We start from the raw sequence: 25,509 nt of genomic DNA, 5'->3' as shown, positions 1-25,509 counted from the left end.
CTTCTTAGATACCTCCAAAGTTCACCTTTCATTTCCATCCTCACTGCCACTAGCCTGGTCCATCTGCATCACAAACTCTTGTCCACCAGATGCAGTAATCACCTCCTTGTGGCCTTCTCATCTCCTCTCGTCTCTCTAGCTGTATTTAACACTTCCACCAGAGAGATATATTTAACATGTACCTCAGATCTTGGATGGCTCTGACTTACAACTCTTAGATGGCCTCCTGTTGTTCTTAGGATAACAGCCAGAATTCTCAATATATCCTGTAAAGCCCATGGTGGTCCAGCTGACTTCTGCCTCCATCAGTTCAGTTCAGTTGCTCAGTCATGTCCGACTCTGTGACCCCATGGACTGCAGCACGCCAGGCTTCCCTCTCCATCACCAACTCCTAGAGCTTGCTCAAACTCATGCCCATCGAGTGCCATCCAGCCATCTCATCCTCTGTCATCCCCTTCTCCCCTTGCCTTCAATCTTTCCCAGCATCTAGATGTTTTCCAATGAGTCAGTTCTTTCTTCGCATCATGTGGCCAGATATTGGAGCCTCAGCATCAGTCTTTCCAATGAATATTCAGGACTGATTTCCTTTAGGATGGACTGGTTTGATCTCCTTGCAGCCCAAGGGACTCTCAAGAGTCTTCTCCAGCACCACAGTTCAAAACCATCAATTCTTTGGCACTCAGCTTTCTTTATGGTCCAACTCTCACATCCATACATGACTACTGGAAAAGCCATAGCTTTGACTAGATGAACTTTTGTCAGTAAAGTAATGTCTCTGGTTTTTAATATGCTGTCTATATTGGTCATAGCTTTTCTTCCAAGGAGCAATTGTCTTTTAATCTTACGGCTGCAGTCACCTTCTGCAGAGATTTTGGAGCCCAAGAAAATAAAGTCTCTCACTGTTTCCATTGTTTCCCCATCTATTTGCCATGAAGTGATGGGACCGGATGCCATGATCCTAGACTTTTGAATATTGAGTTTTAAGTCAGCTTTTCCACTCTACTCTTTCACTTTCATCAAGAAGCTCTTTAGTTCCTCTTTGCTTTCTGCCGTAAGGGTGGTGTCATCTGCATGTCTGAGGTTATTGATATTTTTCCTGGCAATCGTGATTCCAGCTTGTGCTTCATCTAACCCGGGATTTTGCATGATGTACTCTGCAGAGAAGTTAAATAAGCAGGGCAACAATATACACCCTCTGTCTCCACAGCATCATCATCTACCAGGCTCCCTCTCCGTCACCATACTTCATCCACTCTGCTTTCTTTTGGATTCCAATATGTAAGACATCTTCCTCACACAGGGACTTCAGACTTGACTTTTATAGCAGCTGCCTGAAACGTTTTCTTCTTCTTTTCTTTGCTGCTCACCCACTCCCTTCCTGTCAGCTATTCCCAGATCTCTATGTCAATTCACCCTTTGGTTCTCAGCTCAGATTTAGGCCGTCTACTTAGGTTTCCATTCCTGGACAGATGCTATCAAAGCATTCTGTACTTTGTTCTCAGGGCACTTTTTAATGAATCATTTACATAGTTATTTGCTTAGTGTAAGCTCTGTTACACTATTAGGGGCTTTCCTGATAGCTCAGTTGGTAAAGAATCTGCCTGCAATGCAGGAGACCCCGGGTTGATTCCTGGGTCAGGAAGATCCGCTGGAGAAGGGATAGACTACCCACTCCAGTATTCTTGGGCTTCCCTTGTGGCTCAGCTGGTAAAGAATCCACCTGCAATGTGGAAGACCTGGGTTTGATCCCTGGGTTGGGAAGATTCCCTGGAGAAGGGAAAGGCTACCCACTCCAGTATTCTGGCCTGGAGAATTCCATGGATTGTATAGTCCATGGGGTCACAAAGAGTTGGACACAACTAAGTGACTTTCACTCACTTTCAAGCTCCTTTAGGGAAGAGGCCAGGTCTGCCTCATCCATCGTTGAACCACCAGCACATACAGAATCTTGGTAAATATTGCCAGTAATGAAGGAAAACAGAAACGAGTTGGTGATGAGGACTATTCCACAGCTACAGTGAGAGCAAATAATCAGGGTTTCCTGGGGCTGAGGACAGGTGGAATAGGGAAATGGGGGTCAGATGTTGTAGGTCACAGTGGACCATGTCTGGATAGGATACTGGGGAGAGAGCAGGTCCTTACCAGGCAGATGTGAAAGAGGGCGCATTCCAGACGACAGTGGAGAGGTAGGCAGCAATCTAATGTCAAGGGACTTTTATGCCATGGGAAATACTTTGATATTTAGCCTATAGGTGAGGAGGGGATAGGGGACTGAATGGTTTTAAATCTTGAGAAGATATAATTAATTTTGTCATAATTAAAGCTGGGCTGCAGAGACACTTTTGTGAAAGCTTTACAAAAGATAGGGTAAAGAACTGAGATCAATAGGATGGGTAAGAAATTCTGATATCAATCTACGTAAGAAATAAAGTAAGAATAAATGTCATTATAGAAAATAGTGTTTTCCCCAGCCTTCTTTGTAATTGGGACCTAAGCATGTTACCTGGACTCAATCAATCTACTCTCTGCCCCTCCCCAGACTTTGGATTGAGAACTAATGACCCATGGGAGCAGGAGCAGTTGAGAATCAATCTATTCTATTCTGTCATTCATTCAAAAAACATATTTGAGCATTTACTCTATGACAGGCACTTTTCAAGGTACTAGACATATAGCAGAGAACAAGGCAGACAAAAATCCATGCCCCCATAGAGCCCACATTCTATAGGAGGAAAAATAAGCAAGTAATTGAGTGGACTGTATAGTTTGTCAGATGCTGTTAACTGATATTAAAAAAAAAAAAAGAAAGCAAATATCATGGAATAGGACGTGGTGAAAGAGGGAAAGATATGGAAGGCATATTTTTTTAAATTAAATCTATTTATTTTTAAATGAAATAAAGATGAGTATTTTTATGATAAAAGTTCACAAAGAAGACAGACATCATAAACCATTAAAAACAAACGAAGATACAGAAAGCAAAAACCAGAAGAAATAGAAGGGGAAAGAAAAACATATATAATCATGGTGAGACATATTAACCTTTCTCTGAGAATATTTTATCAAGTACAGAAAAATAAGAATAGGATGTCATTAATAATTTAATAATTAAATATAATAGATTTCTATTTCCATTAATCTGAAAGGCATAATTTTTAAAGAGTGGTACTGTTGAAGACCTCTCTGAAACGGTGACATTTGAGCAAAGACATAAAGCAGCTAAGAAACCAGCCAGGTGGATATCCAGAGGAAGAATGTTCCAAGCAGAGAAGACATTAGGTGGAGATTATAGCAGCGGCATCTCGGGGCCCCAGCAGCTTTGGTGCCAGTAGCCCTCTCCTGCCCGTGGCAGCAAGCCACAGCGATGGCACAGGCTATTAGCAGCTGCCTCACCAGCAGTGTGCTCACCAGATGGTTCTGCGATGGGATATGGGCTCTGATTCCAGCTTACTGCCTCATCTCCCTTTTTTCTGCCTGTTTTCTGAACTTGGTTCTCCAGCCTTCCTAGTGACTCTCTGCATGCTCTGAAATCCTTTCAACAAATTCCTATTCTTTTGTTAGCCCACGAGTGGATAACTAAGAACTCTAACCATTATAAACAGTGAGTTCCTGGTCCACAGGGAACTTATGTCTCTGAAGTTAAGAAGTTAAGAATGTTTCTGTCCATTCTCTTAACCCACAGCTCTTGTTCAAGGTGGCATATGAGATTTTTAACTTCTGTGATGTGCCTCAAGTTGCCTTGCCCAGAAGAAGCAGCATTGCATGTACCTTTCGAAGAACAAGTGGGTAGAATCACAGACTTGAGATAAAAATGAGAGTACAAAAGGCTTCCTTTGGAAAGGATCCTTTTGTGTTAGAAAAAGGAAGGACAAAAGGGACCCAGTGAAGACACCTGGGTAAAATGTCATAGCTCCTGAGTTGAGATAACGGAACAAAAATCAAACCACCATGATGATGAGACAAAAAAAGGGGACTGTCAGGGATGAGGTATCTGTATCCTTTAGGAAATGTATATTTTCTCAGTTCTGCATTGCATTATTTTTTCACATTTCAATTGCAGTGAAACTGGTACACTTTCTTAACAACAGTAATATTCTGAACTTCCAGGAACTATGAACAAAACTACAAACCCAGCATCTGGGTGTGCTTGGACCAGCCATGTCACTTTAGACTTCTTATATGCCAGACTGTAATCATTGCTAGCTGTTCTTCCAGATGTCCAGTGCTATGATTTTTTATTATAGTTATTGATGGGCTCTGTCTGACCAGGAAGGAACTAAGAGGCTTCTTCCTGAGGTTGAAGTGTGCTGGTTCCATCTCTGTTCCCTGGCTATTGTCAGCTTTCTCCATCTCAGTCGCCAGTAGGAGAGAATGCAATTAATGACATCTGTTTACTGTCTGTATTTGTTTTCTGCATAACAGACAGCTACAAGGCTTGAGAGAACACAATATCCAGCATTTATGTCGCTTACATCTAAGGCTGGTGTGTGTTGGCTGATAGTGCCCGGGCATGGCTGGGATGGCCCCACTGAGATGACCCTGACCCATATGCTTCTAAGCCTCCTCCTGGGCCCCAGAAGGCTCACCTGGGCATGTTGTTCTTCCAGAACTTGGAGAGTAAGCCGCACTGTGCAAGTGCTTGTCACGCCTTAGATTACGTCCCACCCTCTAACATTCAGTTGGAAAAAACAGCCATATGGGCTCCTCAACATCAAGGTGCAGAGAAGCATCCTCGGCCAGCGGAGTTGCAGAGTGAAGGAAGGTAACCTCCACCTTCTCCCCAAGCATCATCTGATCACCAGGGAATTGCCAGGTTCTGGTTTCACCTAGTTCCAACCTACTGATCTGCCCTGACCCTGGCTTCTGGTTTCAATTCCAGTAGCTAAAACAGATATTTATTTAGTATCCCTGAGGGACAGAGAGCCTGGCTCACATTTTCTGAGTTCTTAATGTGTGTCAGTTATTTCTGTCCCTGGAGAAGGAAATGGTGACCCACTCCAGTATTCTTGCCTGGAGAATCCTTTGGACAGAGGAGCCTGGCAGGCTACCGTCCACGGGGTCGCAAGAGTCAGACATGACTTAGCGACTAAACCACCATCTCTGCCCAGGTGAGTTAAGTAGTTATCCTCAGTTTTAGTAAAGAAACTGTTACTCAGTGGGTCTGTGTCAGTGACTGTCATAATGACTTAATTATTGTGTGTGTGTGTTTGGGCACGCACCCAGTCACTCAGTTCCATCCAACTCTTTGTGACCCCATGAACTGTAGCTTGCCAGGCTCCTCTGTTCATGGAATTTTCCAGCCAAGAATACTGGAATGGGTTGCCATTTCCTCCTCCAGGGGATCTTCCCAACCCAGGAATTGAACCTGCATCTCCTGCAGTGGCAGGCGGATTCTTTACCCTGAGCCACCTGGAAAGCCCCTTAATTACCATATTTATCCCTGGAAGAAACTAAGAGACTTCTTAGGACAAAGGATAAAGTGTGCTCATACTTTCTGTTTCCTGGCTATCATCAACATTCTCCATCTAGGTAGCCAATATGAGAGAGTAGAATTGATGGCATCTACCTACTGCTATTAGGTTCAGTTCAGTTCAGTTGCTTAGTCGTGTCCAACTCTTTGCAACCCCGTGAATTGCAGCACGCCAGGCCTCCCTGTCCATCACCAACTCCCAGAGTTCACTCAAACTCAACGTCCATCAAGTCGGGATGCCATCCAGCCATCTCATCCTCTGTCGTCCCCTTCTCCTCCTGCCCCCAATCCCTCCCAGCATTAGAATCTTTTCCAATGAGTCAACTCTTCTCATGAGATGGCCAAAGTATTGGAGTTTCAGCTTCAGCATCAGTCCTTCCAAAGAATACCCAGGACTGATCTCCTTTAGGATGGACTGGTTGGATCTCCTTGCAGTCCAAGGGACTCTCAAGAGTCTTCTCCAGCACCACAGTTCAAAAGCATCAACTCTTCAGTGCTCAGCTTTCTTCACGGTACAACTCTCACATCTGTACATGACCACTGGAAAAACCATAGCCTTGACTAGATGGACTTTTGTTGGCAAAGTAATGTCTCTGCTTTTGAATATGCTATCTAGGTTGGTCATAACTTTCCTTCCAAGGAGTAAGCGTCTTTTATTTCATGACTGCAGTCACCATCTGCAGTGATTTTGGGGCCCCCAAAAATAAAGTCTGCCACTGTTTCCACTGTTTCCCCATCTATTTCCCATGAAGTGATGGGACCAGATGCCATGATCTTTGTTTTCTGAATGTTGAGCTTCAAGCCAACTTTTTCACTCTCCTCTTTCACCTTCTTCAAGAGGCTTTTGAGTTCCTCTTCACTTTCTCCCATAAGGGTGATGTCATCTGCATATCTGAGGTTAATGATATTTCTCTCGGCAATCTTGATTCCAGCTTGTGCTTCTTCCAGTCCAGTGTTTCTCATGATGTACTCTGCATATAAGTTAAATAAGCAGGGTGACAATATATAGCCTTGACATACTCCTTTTCCTATTTGGAACCAGTCTGTTGTTCCATGTCCAGTTGTAACTGTTGCTTCCTGACCTGCATACAAATTTCTCAATAGGCAGGTCAGGTGGTCTGGTATTCCCATCTCTTGAAGAATTTCCCACAGTTTATTGTGATCCACACAGTCAAAGGCTTTGGCATAGTCAATAAAGCAGAAATAGATGTTTTTCTGAAACTCTTGCTTTTTTCATGATTCAGTGGATGTTGGCAATTTGATCTCTAGTTCCTCTGCCTTTTCTAAAACCAGCTTGAACATCTGGAAGTTCACAGTTCACGTATTGCTGAAGCCAGGCTTGGAGAATTTTGAGCATTACTTTACTAGTGTGTGAGATGAGTGCAATTGTGCAGTAGTTTGAGCATTCTTTGGCATTGCCTTTCTTTGGGATTGGAATGAAAACTGATCTTTTCCAGTCCGGTGGCCACTGCTGAGTTTTCCAAATTTGCTGGCATGTTGAGTGCAGCACTTGCACATCATCGTCTTTCAGGATTTGAAAGAGCTCATCTGGAATTCCATCACCTCCACCAGCTTCATTTGTAGTGATTCCTTCTAAGGCCCACTTGACTTCACCTTCAAGGATATCTGGCTCTAGATGAGTGATCACACCATCGTGATTTTCTTGGTGGTGAAGATCTTTTTGTACAGTTGTTCTGTGTATTCTTGCCACCTCTTCTTAATCTCTTCTGCTTCAATGGTATTTTAGGTCCATACCAATGTCTGCTTCAATGGACCTAACAATGGTATATTAGGTCCATACCATTTCTATCCTTTATTGAGCCCATCTTTGCATGAAATGTTCCCTTTGTATCTCTGATTTTCTTGAAGAGATCTCTAGTCTTTCCCTTTCTGCTGTTTTCCTCTATTTCTTTGCATTGATCCTTGAGGAAGGCTTTCTTATTTCTCCTTGCTATTCTCTGGAACTCTGCATTCAGATGCTTATATCTTTCCTTTTCACTTCTCTTCTGTTCACAGCTATTTGTAAGGCCTCCCCAGACAGCCATTTTGCTTTTTTGCATTTCTTTTCCATGGGGATGGTCTTGATCCCTGTCTCCTGTACAATGTCATTAGTTTGTTACATATCAAATAACCACAAAGTCTCAGAAGCTCAGAACAATCAGCATTTATGCTTATGTGTTGAGGTTAGACATTGAATCCAGACCAACCTAACTGTGAATGTTGGTTGGCCTCAATTTTCTCATCAGAGAAATAAAGACAGTAGCACCTGTCATGCAGTGTTTGTGTGATTAGCTGGTATACACTCAGTGAAAGTGTTAGTCGCTCAGTTGTATACAACTCTACGACCCCATGGACTGTAGCTCGCCAGGCTCCTCTTCATGGAATTCTCCAGGTAAGAATACTGGAGTGGGTTGCCATTTCTTTCTCCTGGATCTTTCCGACCCAAGCATCACCTCCGGGTCTCCTGCACTGCAGGAAGATTCTTTACCATCTGAGCCACCAGGGAAGCCTAACACAGAGTCTAGCACACCTGGTAAATAAGTCTCCCTCTTTGTTTTTACTCATGGAGATTTGACCATCAGCAGCTACATCTGATACCCTCAAGCACCAGATTTTAGAGCCACCCTGTGTCAGACTTTTTGGGACAAAAGAAATAATGCAACAGTTTGACTCATGATGCTTTGTGGAGCCTTCATTTGAGTGAAAAAAACTTATATATGTGACAGCCGTACAGTGAAGGCTTGATTTGTGTGCATGGGTTAGAAAGGAGGGTGTGCACTGGAGGAAACGGAACAGAGCTAATATGTTACCGTCTGTGATTTGACCTGCTCTCTGCCTGACTAGCTGCATATTCATGTCAAGTTCCTCCTGGTTACCTAGGACAAGAAATGAAGAGGAAAGGTCTTTAATCATTTTTTTTATTCTAATTGAAACATTTTCCTTGCAAGTGAAGAGAGAACAGGTGCCTAACGAGCCCACATGATGACTCACAAGGTAGTAGATATCGCCACAGATATAATTAAACTGAAAGATCAATGAGAATTTCCTTTTTGGACTCAAGCCAGGTCTACGCAGACTGGGATCCAGCTAGCTGTATTTATGCACAGTGATATTCAGAAGTGTGTACTCACGCAGGTGTGCCCCGTAGTATCATATCATGATAAATTAAACAGCCACAGACTCACACATTGAGGATAACTTATTTAAGAATACACAGCTATTTCTGTGTACAGTTAATGATCCTGAGCTACAAGCATCGTCTGTCAGGAAGGCAGACAATTGCTGCATCTTATCAGGTCTCACTTCCCCTTTTCCTTTATTATGCTTTTCATTTTTGGTCTAAAAAATACAACCACATAAGTAAGCACTGGCCCAGAGGCTCAGGATCTGAAAGAAAGGGAGGAAGCAGAAAGAAATGGAGGGAAGGAAGGAGGCAGGAAGGGAATCATCAAGGGAAAGAAACATTGCCAATATGTGACCTCTCCTTCAGAGTTCCAGGAAATTGGATTGCATTTATAGCAAGATGTGTAGCCTGTCTGGCTCTTTAGAACCCTTAGACTCAGTGGGCCTGTAAATAAGCCCTTGCACATCTTGTGAGTCCAAGGTTCTTCTGATAAAAGGAACAAGGGAAGAATTTAGGGGAGTGGGTTGATCTTTGAGATCTGCACTGATGCAAATTTCGCAGACCCGATAGGTTTTTCACAGCCTTCTATTTTTTTTTTTATTGAAATTTCCTTGCAGAAATGAAAAAACAACCTGAGAATTCTATTCAGTTGTTTTGTAGCAGCATTGTAATTGAAAAAAAAAATCACTCCTTGAGTTAGATACTCTTTTCGTTAGCTTAGGCTGCTATAACAATATGTCATAGATGGGCAGCTTAAATAACAGACTTTTATTTCTCACAATCTGGAAGCTAGCAAGTCTGAGATCACAGTCCTAGCAGTTTTGATGTTACATGAGAAGTATCTTCTGGCTTGCAGATGGCCATCTTCTTGTGATATCCTCACACGACAGAAAGAGGCAAATCTGATGTCTCTTCCTCTTCTTAAAAGGGCACTAACCCCATCATGATGAGCTCCATCCTCAAGACCCATGAACTCATCCAAACCTTATTACCTCCCAAAGGCCCTGCCTCCAGATACTATCACATTTGAGATTAGGACTTCAACATGTAAATTTTGAGGGGACACAGTCCATAACAGATACCAAACCAAACACCTCTGTGGTCTGGTCCTTTCTACACAATAGAGGAGAATCTGACCCCTAAAGCTTACGGGAAGATTGATGTCTTACATGTACTTATTTCATTTAAAAGAAGACAATGGAAAATCTAGTGCCAATATTGTCCACTCGTAGTTTACAAAAGAAAAGAATGTAGGAAAGTTACTATAAATTCTAATGTTGGAAAGATCCTTAGAGATAAGTCTAGACCAACATATCTGTTCTCATTAGGATAGATTAATTGCACTAACAAATTCAAAATTTCAGTGGCTTAACAGAATGAGGATTGTTCTCATCCAGGAAAAGTCTGATCCAGATGTGCCCAGTTGGCAAATCTCCTTAAGGGTGAACTTAAGGATCCAGGCTCTTTCCAGTGGGAGCCTTCACCATCTCAGAGCCTTTAGAATCCTTTGTAGAAGGTGGGAGATCACACATAGGGTATTTGATGCACGTGGCTAAAAGTGGAGCACGTTCCATTGACCAGAACTCAGTCACATGGCATTATCTAGATGCAAGGGGTGGGTGTGGGGGGCTGGTGCTGTAATCTTCCTGTGAAAGTGCACCGCCCAGCGCCTTATTTCTGCCATACTCACTGTTTTCCAGATGAGGAAAGTAGGCTTAGTGTCTGATGTGTTTAGAATGAATCAGTGGCAGAGGTGGGATTAGAACTCCTATCTCCTCACTCCATCTTCTTTCCTTTATTTCCCATCACCTCTTAGCTCTTTGAAGAAGTACAGCGGGACTTAGGGTTTCTGAAGGATAATCCCTAGGCACAAAGAAGCCCCTTCTCCTTAGAATCCAAATCAATACCTATTGTATACTTAACAGGGAATACACATAGAATTTAAAATTAATTGACTTAATTTGGTTTTATTTTTCAGATTATTTCTTAAATGGCTTTTTGACTTCTGAAAAAGACCACACTCACCAAAAATGAGAGCAGTATGATACTGTCTTTGATCTTGTGTAACAGCTAATAGTGTAGGGCATGTGATCATGGCTAAATAAATATTTGTTGCTAAGTGTGGTCATTGTTGTTCAGTTGCTGTTGTGTTCGACTCTTTGCAACTCCATGAACTACAGCACGTCAGGCTTCCCTGTCATTCACTATCTCCCAGAGTTTGCTCAAACACATGTCCATTGAGTCAGTGATGCTATACAACCACCTCATTTATGTCACCCCTTCTTTTATTGCCATCAATCTTTCCCAGAATCAGGTTTTTTTCCAATGAGTTGGTTGTTTGCAACAGGTGGCCAAAGTACTGGGGCTTCAGCATCTGGCTTTCCAATGAATATGCAGGACTGATATCCTTTAGGATTAACTGGTTTGATCTCCTTGCAGTCCAAGGGACTCTCAAGAGTCTTCTCCAGCACCACATTTCAAAAACATCAATTCTTTGGTGTTCAACCTTCTTTATCATACACCTTTCACATCCATGCTTGACAATTGGAAGAACCATAGCTTTGACTGTACAGACCTTTGTCAGCAAAGTGGTGTCTCTGCTTTTAAATGTGCTGTCTAGGTTTGTCATAGCTTTTCTCCCAAGGAGCAAGTGTCTTTTAATTTTGTGGCTGTAGTCACCGTCCTCAGTGATTTTGGAACCCAAGAACATAAAATCTGTCCATGTTTCCACCTTTTCCCTATCTATTTGCCATGAAGCGATGGGACCAGATGATCTGGTTTTGTGAATGTTGAGTTGTAAGCCAACTTATTCACTCTTTTTTCTCACCTTCATCAGGAGGCTCTTTAGTTCCTCTTCACTTTTTGCCACTAGGGTGGTATCAGCTGCATATCTGAGGTTGTTGATATCTCTCCTGACAATTTTGATTCCAGCTTGTGATTTGTCAAGACCCGCATTTCTCCTGATGTGCTCTGTATATAAGTTAAATAAGCAGGATGGCAATATACAGCCTTGATGTACTTCTTTTCCAATTTGGAACCAGTCTGTTGTTCCATGTCCAGTTCTAACTGTTGTTTCTTGACCTGCATACAGGTTTCTCAGAAGGCAGGTAAGTTTGTCTGGTAATCCCATCTCCTTAAGAATTTTTCACAGTTTGTTATGATCCACACAGTCAGAGGCTTTAGCGTAGTCAATGAAGCAGTTCAGTTCAGTTCAGTCGCTCAGTCGTGTCCGACTCTTTGCGACCCCATGAATTGCAGCACGCCAGGCCTCCCTGTCCATGACCAACTCCTGGAGTTCACTCAAACTCATGTCCATCAAGTCGGTGATGCCATCCAGCCATCTCATCCTCTGCCGTCCCCTTCTCCTCCTGCCCCCAATCCCTCCCAGCATCAGCGTCTTTTCCAATGAGTCAACTCTTCACAATGAAGCAGAAGTAGATGTTTTTCTGGACTTATCTTGCTTTTTGTATGATACAACAAATGTTGGCAATTTTATCTCTGGTTCCTCTGCCTTCTTTTAAATCCACATTGTACATCTGGAAATTCACAGTTCATGTACTGCTGAAACGTAGTTTGAAGGATTTTGAGCATTACCTTACTGGCATATCAATAGGTAATCTGAACATTCTTTGACATTGTCTTTCTTTGTAATTGGAATAAAGACAGACCTTTTCCAGTCCTGTGGTCACTGCTGAGTTTTACCAATTTGCTGGCATATTGAGTACAACACTTTCACAGCATCATTTTTTAGGATTTGAAATAGCTCAGCTGGAATTCAGTCACCTCCACTAGCTTTGTTTGTAGTAATGCTTCCTAAGGCCCACTTGACTTCACACTGCAGGATATCTAGCTCTAGGTGAGTGACCACACCATTGTTAACGAGATAATGAGGATCTTTTTTGTATAGTTCTATGTGTTCTTGCCACTGCTTCTTAATATCTTCTACTTCTGTTAGGTCCTTGTCATTTCTAACCTTTATTGTGCCCATCTTTGCATGAAATGTTCCCTTGGTATCTCTAATGTTCTTGAAGAGATCTCTAGTCTTTCCCATTCTATTGTTTTCCTCTATTTCTTTGCATTGTTCACTTAAAAGGGCTTTCTTAACTCTCTTTGCTGTTCTCTGGAACTCTGCATTCAGTTGGATATATCTTTCCCTGTCTCCTTTGCCTTTCACTTCTCTTCTTTTTTCAGCTATTTGTAAGGCCACCTCACATAACCATTTTGCCTTCTTGCATTTCTTTTTCTTGGGGATGGTTTTGATCACCACCTCTTGTACAGTGTTACAAACCTACATCCATAGTTCTTCAGGCACTCTGTCTACCAGACCTAAAACCTTGTATTTATTCGTCACCTCCACTGTATAATCATAATGGATTTTATTTAGGTCATACCTGAATGGCCTAGTGGTTTTCCCTACTTTCTTCAATTTAAGTCTGAATATTGCAATAAGGAGCTCATGGTCTGAGCCACAATCAGGTCCAGGTCTTGTTTTTGCTGTCTCTGTAGAGCTTCTTCATCTTTGGCTGCAAAGAATATAATCAGTCTTATTTCAATATTGACCATTTGGTGATGTCCATGTGTAGAATCATATCTTGTGTTGTTGGAAGAGAGTGTTTGCTATGACCAGTGTGTTCTCCTGACAAAACTCTGTTAGCCTTTGCCCTGCTTCATTTTGTACTCCAAGGTGAAACTTGCCTGTTACTCTAGGTATCTCTTGACTTTCTACTTTTGCATTCCAATCTCCTATGATGAAAAGGACATCTTTTTTTTTGGGGGGGTGGGGGTGGGCAAGGTTAGTTCTAAAAGATCTTGTAAGTCTTCACAGAACCATTCAGCCTCAGCTTCTTCAGCATTTCTGGTTCTGGCATAGACTTGGATTACTGTGATGTTGAATGGTTTGGCTTGGAAATGAACTGAGATCATTCTGTCATTTTTTGAGATTGTATCCAAGTACAGCATTTCTGACTCTTTTGTTGACTATGAGGGCTACTCCATTTCTTCTAAGGGATTCTTGCTCACAGCAGTAGATATAATGGTCACCTGAATTATATTCACCCCTTACTGCCCATTTTAGTTCACTGATTCCTAAAATGTTAGTGGTCAGTCTTGCTATCGCCTGCTTGACCGCATCCAGTTCATCTTGATTCACAGACTTAACATTCCAGGTACCTATGCAGTATTGTTCTTTATAGCTTCGGACTTTATTTTGACCACCAGACACATCCACAACTGAGTGATGCTGCTGCGTTAGCTCAGGCTCTTCATTCTTTCGGATCTGTTTCTGTTCTTCCCCAGTAGCATATTGGACAACTACTAACCTGGGTGGCTCATCTTCCAGTATCAGATCTTTTGGCCTTTTCATTTTATTCACAGTATTCACAAAAATACTGAAGTGGTTTGCCATTCCCTTCTTCTGTGGACTACATTTTGTCAGGCCCTGACTAGTAGGGTCATGCCCTTCAGCTGCAATATGTAGCCAGATGACTTGCTGGGTGCCCTGGTTATCCCACTGCTGGTCCTTGTTGAATGTGTCATACAGAGTCTTAAAAAGGCATCTATGGAAAAAACAGTAAGGGAAAGACCAATAACTTTCTGATAAACGGGTAGGGAATTATTACATGAAATCATCAAATACTTAAGAGGACCTCACACATATTACGGAGAAGGTAATGGCACCCCACTCCAGTACTTTTGCCTGGAAAATCCCATGGACGGAGGAGCCTGGTAGGCTGCAGTCCATGGGGTCGCTAGAGTCGGACATGACTGAGCAACTTTACTTTCACTTTTCACTTTCATGCATCGGAGAAGGAAATGGCAACCCACTCCAGTGTTCTTGCCTGGAGAATCCCAGGGATGGGGGAGCCTGGTGGGCTGCCATCTATGGGGTCGTACAGAGTCTGACATGACTGAAGTGGCTTAGCGATTAGCGAACACATATTAAGCATAGTTCTGAGAGCTCAGAATATGGCAGAGAAAGAAAGTTTTTTGCCCAAAATCTTACACTTCAAACTGTAAGTTTTGTGAATTCAATACTTAGAGCTTGAACTCATTTCTCTAATGGCTGACTGTGTAATACAGGGCATGTTTACTGCTCCTAGTTTACCTTCTTTTGTTACCTGTGAAAGAGGGATAGCAGCTGTTATCCAATACCTCTCTGGGCTATTAGGTAAATGGTAATAGAGCAAGTGGAGATCTAAAATGATCGAAAATAAAAGGCCGAGTGATAAATTTTTAAGGGAGGCAGGTTAATGAGCCATGGATGTGGAGAGCAGCTCGATTGGTTCCAGTAGGTCATTATTAGTCCTTTCTTCAGAAGGGCTCATCTTCAGATTGCTACTTCTGGAAATGATATGGCAATGATGGAAAATGCAGAGCAGCACCAAAGAAAGGGTTTAAGACAGCCCTATACATATGTAATGAGTTCATCAAGATTTATGTCATTACAATAAACCACTAAGAATTTATGATGATGAGATCATTATGAAGGATTCCAAAAAATGCAGTTAACTGGCCACTATGACCTCATCTCTCACAGTCCCCTCAACTCTCAACAAATGTCCCCACCTTTAGAGATGACTTTTTTTTTCCCTTTGTAAAGAAATACATTAATTTATTTGTGTGTAGGAAGTCTCAAGATTCTCCAACTTTTTCATTCAAGGAATGAAGAACACTCAACTGCCTACTTCCTCAATAAAGGAAGTCCCAAGCTACACAAAAGTGATCATTAACTTGACTCCTTTTATTCCTTTTAAGAATTATCATGTCAAAGACTTTCTCACTGGAACTTTTAACCCAGTCTCCTTATAAGCACCAGGATGCCCTGATAAATCTCTTGTCTTGACTTAAGGCTTTGTGTTTTCAGTGTATGTTTTATCCAGTTCTAGACAAGCCAGCTCCTTAAGAGCAGCAACTGTGTCTTACTGAGCTCTGTGTCTCATATACCTTCCCCAGAGACCACCTCATGGTACATGCTCAGTAAATGTTTTGGAAAGAGTGATTGCAGTTTTCCAGGTTGAGGATGAGACAGTGTCCTGGCCTATGTACTTCTTTGTGTCCAGCGCCACTTTGAAGAAGTGAAGGTCATTCTCCTGATAGGACTCAGGACACTTTTTCTCTCCAGGGCCAAATAGTGACTATTTTGGGTTTGTAGGCCATCCAGTCTTTGAGGAAACTGGTGTAGTAGCACAAAAGCAGGCTCAGACAATACATTAAAAAATAAGTGTAACCGTATTCCTCCCTCCAAAAAAATCTTTCTTTATGGATACTGAAGTTTGAATTTCAAGTTGAAATTGATACTGAAGTTGTAATTTTCATATTTTAAACAATGTTGCTCTTCTTTTGATTTTTTTTTTTTAATCATTTAAAAATTTACTATCCTTGGCTCATAGGACATACAATATCAGGTGGTGGGTCGTGTGATCTGGGGTCACAGTTGGTGGACTGCCACACTAGATTGTGGGGTTGCTGGTGCTGGTTTTGGTGGTGGGACTTACTAACGAGATGAAGAGGTTTTTGGAAACTTCAACTTCATTTCCTTAACCAATTCACTAGTGTGCTTTTGTTGGTCCAGTTCCTGAGAGGGGAATTACTGTCTTATCTGCTGCTGTCTTCAAGGACACTTTAATGAATTAAGGTCATAGAATTCTTGGGCAAGATAACACCTCCTTAGGACTGGAGAGTTATGATGAAAATATTAAAATGGAAGACTAAAATATAATTCATGATTTATGGTGAATCATCTTAGATACTTCTAAGAATCAATAACCCATATCATCATTCTCATTTATCCTGTGACATTCATTCATTTCACAAAGCAAGAATTACTGATAATATGAAATATATGCCAGACCATATGCATGGGTCAAGCGGGATATGCATCCAGAATTCTGGTACTACTGTGAGACATGCACAGGAAACAAATACATCTGTTTTTATACTTTAAACATTCATATTTTTAATATATTGCTGGTGTTTACTATAAAATAAATCACTTTGATAATTTTGCTGCACAAAAATATACACAGCAAAATACAGTCAGTAGTTTCATGTAAGCAAATATAAGTAACAATAATATTTTAAAAATCAATTAGAACCCAGCAATTTAAGGAATTTGACCCCTAGGTTTCCACATACCTGTTGGTTGAATATAAGAGAACCAGGCTCTGTCATGTAGCTGCTACTATTTCAGAAAGAATGAATGCAAGAAGGTTAACAAGTAAAATGCATGTACTAGTTTTTATGTAAACTTACTTCTGTTTACTAATTTTAGTGGATAAAAGCGTAGATATTGGAGTCAGTTCTTGGTTCAGATCCTTGGCTCTATCACCCATTAACTATGTGACCTCAAGCTAGTTACTTAACCTCTCTGAGCTTCCGTTTCTTCACGGAAATGGAAGCATTAATGATTGTGCATTCAAGAACAAACTGCAGTTCTTACACATTGATAGCAAGGATTCACTACATAGGTATTCTTACTAATACATTTGTCATTAGAAAAAGAATAGAGTTTTTTGTTTAGCGAATTAGTAAACTTTATAGAGGTGTAATGTAATTTCAAATATTAGGCAGTGTTGAGATTCTGAGAGGCACTTTTGCTTGCCTAGGCTTGGAAGGTGGTAGCAATGTGCATGTCTCTGTTTTGCTTAAACACCAAAACATCTGAGTTTGGTTTTCTTCTTGGCTGTTTTCTTGATGCACTGTGGGCAGTGGGGATGTTCCCTGAAATTTTCAGTGTATTTGTGCAACTTCCCTTTACCTAATGTTTTGGAATCCCATCTTAATTGTGTTTTTCTTTTTCTTGTTATCATCTGATTTCCTTTCTGCTTAGTTTTTGGGTTCACTATAGTTTATCAGAATCTTACTTATCCAAAGCCTCTGATTTCAAATTCTTTTTCATCATGATGTTGTTGATCTACTTAAATAAACCAATGGATGGACAGTTTCAAACCCTTGTGCCATAGACAGCATCAAGATACACAAAACTTAGGATACTTAAAGGCTGTATAAGAGAGATGGGAAGACTCGTTCATAGCGTGGTATGATCTCCAGGCTACAGAGTGTGACAGAAGGAGTATAGATTAGAAACCAGTGTGCTTGGCTTCATTGTCCTCTCAGCCATCCCAGACCATGGGCACCCTCAACTCTCTCTCAATTCAGTAGTACTGGTCAATAAAACGGGAATGACTAGGATACTTATCTCACATAGTTTAGTGTAAATAATGTAAATGATACAGTAATTATTTAATAAAATCACCATGCATACTGCTACAGGGTTATTATAATTATTATTCACCCCATGTGTGTATGTGTCACAAGGATTCCATTTAGGGAACAAGTAATTTGCAGTGGTAAGAGTCAAGTCCCACTTCTGACACTAACCAGGTGTGTAACTGAGGACAAATTATTCATTTATTTAAGTGCTAATTTCTATATCTGCAAAATAAGTTAGGTACTTATCAATGCCCCTTTCTGACATAAAAGTCTGGGGTTTCATGAGGACCAGGATGCAGGTATAGACAGGCAGAACAGCCAGTCTTACAGAGAAGTACTAACTGATGCTTTAGTCAGTGGGCCCACCAAGAGAGTGGGAGCCTACAGGTGGCTTTGGGAAGGGGATCCCCAAAGAGCTCACCGGGTAACAGAGCACACCTGGGACTCAGGAGGCTTACTTCACAGAGGCCCCCATGTGGTTCCAAACTGACAAGACTGAGCTAAACCCAGAGCAACCAGAGCCAGCATTGTTGACCATTGCCTTGTCTGAAGTGATAAGGACTGACCCAGGTATCCTCCATATAAGTAAGGAGGAAGAGAAGCAGAGAAGGTCCAGAAATTACAGCCTCTGAATGGGCTTCATGGCTTCTGTCTCCTTCTCTAATCCATCCCCCATATTGCCACCAGAGGGACCCTAAACTCATATATGGTCTTCCCCCTGTCCAGATTAAAAGTCTGATTTCTTTCAAGAAAAGCTGCTCAGTGTTACTGATCATCAGGAAATGCAAACCAAAAGTACAACGAGATATACATCAGGATATACATCCTGACACATCTGTCAGGATGGCCGTTATCAAAGAGCAAAAGACTACAAGTATTTGCAAGGATGCTGAGAAATTAGTCTTTGTACCTTATTGGTGGGAATGGAAAAATGGTACTGCCACTATGGAAAACAATATGGAGTGTCCCATTTTCCACAAGGTGAAATCTAAGCTCCCTTGCTTATGGGGCCCTGTATTGTAAGTAGAGTCTACTTAACTCCTCAGTTTCTTTTTCCCAAGAGCAAGCCCCTCTGAACTTACCATCTTTTCTTCATAACTCACTGCCTTCACACATGCTGTTCCTCTGCCAGGAACATCCTCTCTGCTTGGAGAATTCTTCCTTTTCCTTTTTTGTCCTGATTCAGATATTACTTTCATTGTACATATTATGGCAACTACCATAAAGTTATTTTTTAAGAAGGTGTCTACTTGTCTGCTTTTCTACTGGCATATGAACTTGTGGAGATGGACCTATGTTTTATTGTGCTAACAAGTGCTTAATTAATTTTTTCCAGAGCTTACTAATGGTTAACTGAAATGACCTAAGGGATGGAGGCATCTGGAGAAAACAGATAGAAGAACAGAGCCCTTGAGAACATAAACAGACAGAAACCTAACAAGGGACAAATTTAGATTCAATGAAATCGTAAGCAAGGTACACTTTTCCCAATGAAATGATTTATTCAATAATTATTTGGTCAATTTCTCTTATGCACCAGGTAGCAAGGATACCTGGTATCCTGATAATCTCCTGGTATACTTGGTAGCAAGCGAGGCTGGCTTAGCACATCCAATCAACTGGGATGCCAGTATTCCTGGCATGTGGCTGATAAGGGGGAAGTGGCACAGCAAGAAGGAGAATAGCAAACAGGGGACAGAGGACCCAAGGCTTTGCAGGTTAGGGTGAAAACTTCACTTTTAGTATAAATGCAATGCTTTCTTACAAGTGATTTGCTGTAAAAGTTTTTAATCAGGGTAATTAACCATCTGACTGACATTTGGGGGCAGTCATACTGGCTCTTCTGCAGAGAATAGGGAGTATATATAACTGGGGATACAGTTAGGAGGCTGTGCACAAGACCAGGTGAGAAATGACATTGGCCTAGCAGCCAGAATCATCCTCAGGATGGTCAAACACAGATTTTCTGAGCTGCACCCCTGGAATTTCTGACTCTCTAGTTCTGGTGGTGATGGACATGGGGACAGGGTGGAGGATTTGCCTTTCTAACAAATTTCCAGTGATGCTGATTCCGCTGTATGGAGACCCCGTCTATGGAACAGAGGTGGTAATGAAGTTGGACCAAAGTGTACTGGTTTGGAATATAATCTAGAGATAAGATTAGGAAGACATGCTCTTGTATCAATACTAGAAAATACTCAGACAAGGAACATTCCTATGAAACTTCAATGAAATAAATACCAGAAAATACTAGGAAAAGGAATACTGATCATATGAAACTTAACTGAGATTTAAAACAAAAAAGCAAACAAAAGTAACCCCCTTCATACAATAGGCGATGGATGTATGGACATCATTTATGCCCTCCTTCCCCTGCCACACACGTGAACACACACAGACACAGATTCACAGACATGCACACACATAGACAAGTAAAAGTAAATGGTTTCCCAAAGTGTTTGAAGAAACTGTATGTTATAGGATCAAAGAACTCCTAAAAGTTTAGGGTCTATGAGTCGTTAAGATTGAGCAAGGGCAAGTAACTGTGTTTTATCATTGTTAGGCTCTGGAGTTATCAGATGAAAAGGAGAACAGGGTATATAGTCCTGGGGTGTGACCTAGTGTAATTCCTTCCAGAATTTGAAAATAATGAGGTCACTGCAGATGCAATCTGTTAAATTAAGATGAGATCAGTAGGATGGGTTCTAATCTAATATGACGGGTATCCTTATGAAAAGGGTAAAAAGGCAAAAGATAGGAAGCAAACCACCAGGAGCTAGGGGAGAGGCACAAAGCACATTATTCCTCACAGCTCCTAGAAGGAACCAACCCTGCCAACACCTTGATTTTATTTATTTTTATTATTTTGGCTGAGCTTGGTCTTCTTTGGGCTTCCCCAGTGGCTCAGCGATAAAAGACTTTGCCTGCAATGCAGAAAACACAGGAGAGGTGGGTTCGATCCCTAGGTTGGCAGTATCCCCTGGAGGAAGAAACGGCAACATACTCCAGTATTCTTACCTGGAAAATCCCATGGACAGAGGAGCCTGGAGGGCTGCAATCAGTAAGGTCGCAAAGAGTCAGACACGACTGAAGCACTGAGCACACACGTGTGCACACACACAGGTCTTCATGGCGGCACATGTTCTTTTCTGTAGTTGTGGAGCATGGGCCCTAAATCAGATGAGTTCAGTAGTTGTGGCATGCAGGCTCTCTAATTGTGGCATGTGGGCTTAATGGCCCCAGGGCAGGTGGGGTCTAGTTCCCTGACTAGGGATCAACTCTGCAGCCCCTGTATTGAAAGGCAGGTTCTTAACCATTGAATCACCAGGGAAGTCACCAGCACCTTGATTTCAGACTTCAAGACTCCAAAACTGCTTTTAAGACTCTCACTTCATGGTACTTAGTTATAGCAGTCCTAGCAAACCAATACAAGCCCCTTATGGTTATAGCTTCATTGCACTGTACACATAGCTCTTAACCCTGCCTTCTTTGTCTCTCAGATCTGCTTCTCTCTTGTACTCTGTAACCAGTAGGCCAACACTGACCCCTCCATAGTATAAACCAAGTCTCCTAGGACCCTAATCAGGGCACAGTATCCTAAAGATCCCACCTAACCTTTCCAGATATGAGATTCTGACATACTTTCCCACTGGACCTCTGCCTCTTTAAGAATCTGTTCCATGTTTTATTATTCATCTTTGTTTCCTCCCAATGACCAGAGTTCCTAAAACATAGCCTGTGTGTTTGTTGAATGAATAACAAAATTAATGAGCTAGTCACTCTTTATCTCCGTCTTCCTTTGGTAAATGGGAAAACTCAAGAGCTTTTGACCTTCATGCTGCTGTCTTTTCGTCAATACAACGAGTTGTTTATTTGGGGAGCATCTGTTTTCAGATCACATTACTCAGTAAATGTGTGTTCTTAATGAAGGTGATCAGTGCAGATCAAGCTGACATCAACACTAAAGATATGGAGGATTGCTTTGGTGTGCAAATGGAAATGGTTTGGTGCCGGGAGATAATGAATACACAAGAATTAGGACTGCGTTATTAAACGGAGGGGATGAAGCTTGTCATTAGTTCCCACTGCTTCTTGGAGTTATTGTTAGTAGCTATTTGAGTGAGGAGACAGGAGCATGTGGAGAAGAGGAAGTGAAGAAACGAATGTGTAGATAATGTCTGCTCACTGAGACAATGTGGTGTTTGGAATCGATCATCCTGCAGCTTTTGCTGAGAGGCTAGTGATATTGAACTGATCTGTTTTCCCAAACTTCTCAGAGGTGCAAGCAGCTGACAACGCCACAGATTCCTCCTCGTGTCTGCCCCAGACTGTGATCTCCAATAAAACGTGAAGTTCATGTGCCACATTTGGGTGCCAGATTCCAGAGAAAGATCTTTGTGTATCCAGGGAGAGTTGTTCTTGGAAAAGACGGTGGAAAAATTATTACTGAAATGAAATGTTTTTGAGAGAGAGAGAGAGAGAGAGAGAGAGAGAGGGGCATTGTTAATATTTAAGCCGGGACAATAGGCATACTTTGGGTTAATTCTGGGCAAAGGAGAGATCACTAGTTCCCTACTGATGGGCCACCAAAAGCCCTCTGAAAATACAACCAAACTCTAGCAGAGTTGATTCATTCAGCATTAAGTAAAGGCCCATAATCATCAGCCATTTACTCCAGGGGGCTGCTGTCATCTTTTCAGAACTTCCTGTACAGCAAGAAAGTTTCTCAGTGAAAATCCAGTGTAGTAATTTAGTCTATGTTGTTTTTAGGAAATGCTCCAAATTTTCAAAATTAGTTTTTTTTTTCAACTTTGGTAATATGCATTTATTTATTTTTTAATTGAAGTATAGCTGATTTACAACATTACAGTTTCCAGTGTACAACTAAGTGATTCAGTGTTTTCATAGATTATATGCCATTTAAAGTTATTTCAAAATACTGGCTATTTTTTGGTGTTGTACAATATATCCTTGTTGCTTATTTTATTTTAAAAACTTTATTAAAAGTTTTATCTGCACTGGGTCTTTGTTGCTACACAGACTTTTCTCTAGTTGCTGCAAGCGGGAGCTACTCTTTAGTTGCAGTGCATGGGCTTCTCGCTGTGGTGACTTGTCTTGTTGCACAGCATGGACTCTAGGTCTTCAGTAGTTGCAGCTCACAGCCTCTAGAGCTCGGGCTCAGTAGTTGTGGTGCTCAGGATTCGTTGTCCTACAGCATGTGGGATCTTCCTGGACCAGGGATCAAACCCGTGTCTCCTGCATCGGCAGGTGGATTCTTAACCACTGAACTACCAGGGAAGTCGTGTTTATTTATTTTATACACTGTATTTAACATCTCTTAATCCCATTTGAGAAACTAACTAGTTTGTTCTCTCTGTGAACTATTTCTGCTCTGTAATGTACATTTGCTTGTTTTGAGATTCCAATATAAGTGATAATATAAAGTATTTGTCTTTCTGCTTTCTTTTGTTGTAGATGAATTGACCTTAAGTGTATGAGTTTATTTCTGAGCTCTCTATCCTGTTCCATTGATCCATATGTCTGTTCTTGAGCAAGTACCATATTGTTTTGATGACTGTAGCTTCATAGTGTAGTCTGAAGTCAGGGAGTGTGGTTCCTCTAGCTCTGTTCTTCTTTCTCTAGATTGTTTTGGCTATTTGGTATCTTTTGCATTTCCATACAAATTTTAAGATTTTTTGCTCAGATACCACTTCACCACTTTGGATCTAAGCTGCATCTGCCTTATGGACAAGCTCCCAAGTGGAGCTGGAGCATTCCTTGACTCAGGCTAGGGTGCACACAGAGGTGGTGGTTGCAGAAAACTGACCAGCCACTTGTGTGGTTTTCATTTCGCCCTCTCCACTTGGCTTCAGAAGCAAGGTAGTGTGCACATGTTCCTCACAAGTGGACAACAGGTTTCCCACAGGCCTCCTATTAGCCTCACCAGCCCTCCCACCAGCCAAGAGGGCTCATCTTCCCTGTTTTGGACCACAGACCTGGGACACCCATAGGTGGCTCGAACCACGCATTCCTTAGGGAGGATCTCCACCTGTGTAATCTCCCTTTCCCTGAGTCCCCTCTCAGGGGCACAGTCTGACTTGATTGCTTCTCTACCCTTTCTACCTGATTCTTCATGGATCTTTCTTTCAGCCTTGTTTGTACAGGGTCTCATTACCAGTTTCTTTAGTTTTCGATGTGAATTGTTTCACAAGTAGATATATTCGAGATATGTTCATGGGGGGAAGTGAGTTGCACGTCCTTCTCCTCTGCCATCTTGATAAACACCCCCTCAAAATAACTTTTAATTTCTTAAACTTTGAAATTTGTTTTTTAATTTAACGTACCCTTCCCCAATCACTACGAATAATTAGAAAAGATAGTACAGAGAAAGAAGACAATAGGCCAGAAGTTAAAAGCAATAGACTAGACTACTGGTTAATGGATATCCAACATGCAATTCAAAGGAGTAGACTATCATAGTACTCAAATGAAGTTCATGGTGAAATGGTGAAGTGATGGAAAATTAGTATTTGGAATAAAACACCTTGAGTTAAATCCCAGTTTGGCCTTCCCTAGATGTGTGAATGGCACCCCACTCCAGTACTCTTGCTTGGAAAATCCCATGGACGGAGGAGCCTGGTAGGCTGCAGTCCATGGGGTCGCTGAGAGTCAGACACGACTGAGCGACTGCACTTTCACTTTTCACTTTCATGCATTGGAAAAGGAAATGGCAACCCACTCCAGTGTTCTTGCCTGGAGAATCCCAGGGACGGGGGAGCCTGGTGGGCTGCCGTCTATGGGGTCGCACAGAGTCGGACATGACTGAAGTGACTTAGCATAGCATAGATGTGTGATAGGGGAAAGTCATTTCACATCAATGAACTATGATTTTTGTGATTCTGGTTCTGTGGCTTCTGTGGACTGGGGTTAATGTATACAGAGTTTTTATAAGGATTGAATAAAACAATGCATATAAGGTATAGAATACGTGTCTTGATACATACATGCTCAATTAAGAGTAACTGCTGTTATTAAATCATGCATACTGTGTCTTTACTAGCAACCATTTATATCAGCTCTGATAATTTTAAACTAGTATGCTTATAGAATTGTTCTGGTAATTTTATGAACATTTATTACAGCCCCCTGCCCAGTGTTGGAGTTTGTTCCTTTGTTTGTGAGACACTAAATGACTATAACTGAAAGATCAGGAATTCTTATAAAGTTCAGAAATAAATCAAAAATACTTATCATGAAACGTGCCCTGTTGCCTGTGATATCTTTTGGCTGGAACATAACAAAACTCCATGTAACTAGAACAAGTCAGAGATCCTTAGTCACATGGCAGCTGTTCCTTGTGCTCCTTATTCAGACTTGTGTGTTCCTTCAGTGGGTGGTAATTCTGCATCTCCTTCAGGACCAGGTGGAACAACCATGGGACAAACACTAGCAACAGCTAGGAATACCTGCTTTGGACCTTTAGGTTAAAAGAAACAGATTTTCATTGAACTTGAGCCATCACAGTCTTAAATTTCTCTTGTTGTCCCTGTTAAAACAGTTTAGTTTAACCTAATACAGACTTTCTTAACACTACTCTGGGGTTCAAGTTCTTTTTTTTTATTTTATTTTAATTGGAGGCTAATTACTTTACAATACTGTAGTGGTTTTTGCCATACACTGACATGAATCCGCCACAGGTATACAT

At 41.5% G+C, this 25,509-nt stretch overlaps 1 long non-coding RNA gene across 11 annotated transcripts in view; it reads left to right on the top strand.

Annotated features, from left to right (window-relative positions):
* Positions 1 to 25,509, top strand: part of LOC123332829 — a 144,314-nt gene that overhangs the window by 28,225 nt on the left and 90,580 nt on the right. For 6 of the 11 annotated variants that reach the window (XR_006640864.1, XR_006640863.1, XR_006549908.2 and 3 more), the window contains one exon: positions 19,141 to 19,280. The exons of the other annotated variants lie outside the window; for them this stretch is intronic. This is a non-coding gene — a long non-coding RNA (uncharacterized LOC123332829). The remainder of the gene's footprint in view (positions 1 to 19,140; positions 19,281 to 25,509) is intronic. 11 annotated transcript variants of the gene reach the window in all.

Source organism: Bubalus bubalis, chromosome 3 (assembly GCF_019923935.1).
Source record: "Bubalus bubalis isolate 160015118507 breed Murrah chromosome 3, NDDB_SH_1, whole genome shotgun sequence".
Taxonomy (NCBI): Eukaryota; Metazoa; Chordata; class Mammalia; order Artiodactyla; family Bovidae; genus Bubalus; species Bubalus bubalis.
Note: the sequence above shows the minus strand (reverse complement) of the source record. Positions and strands in the feature narration are given on the sequence as shown.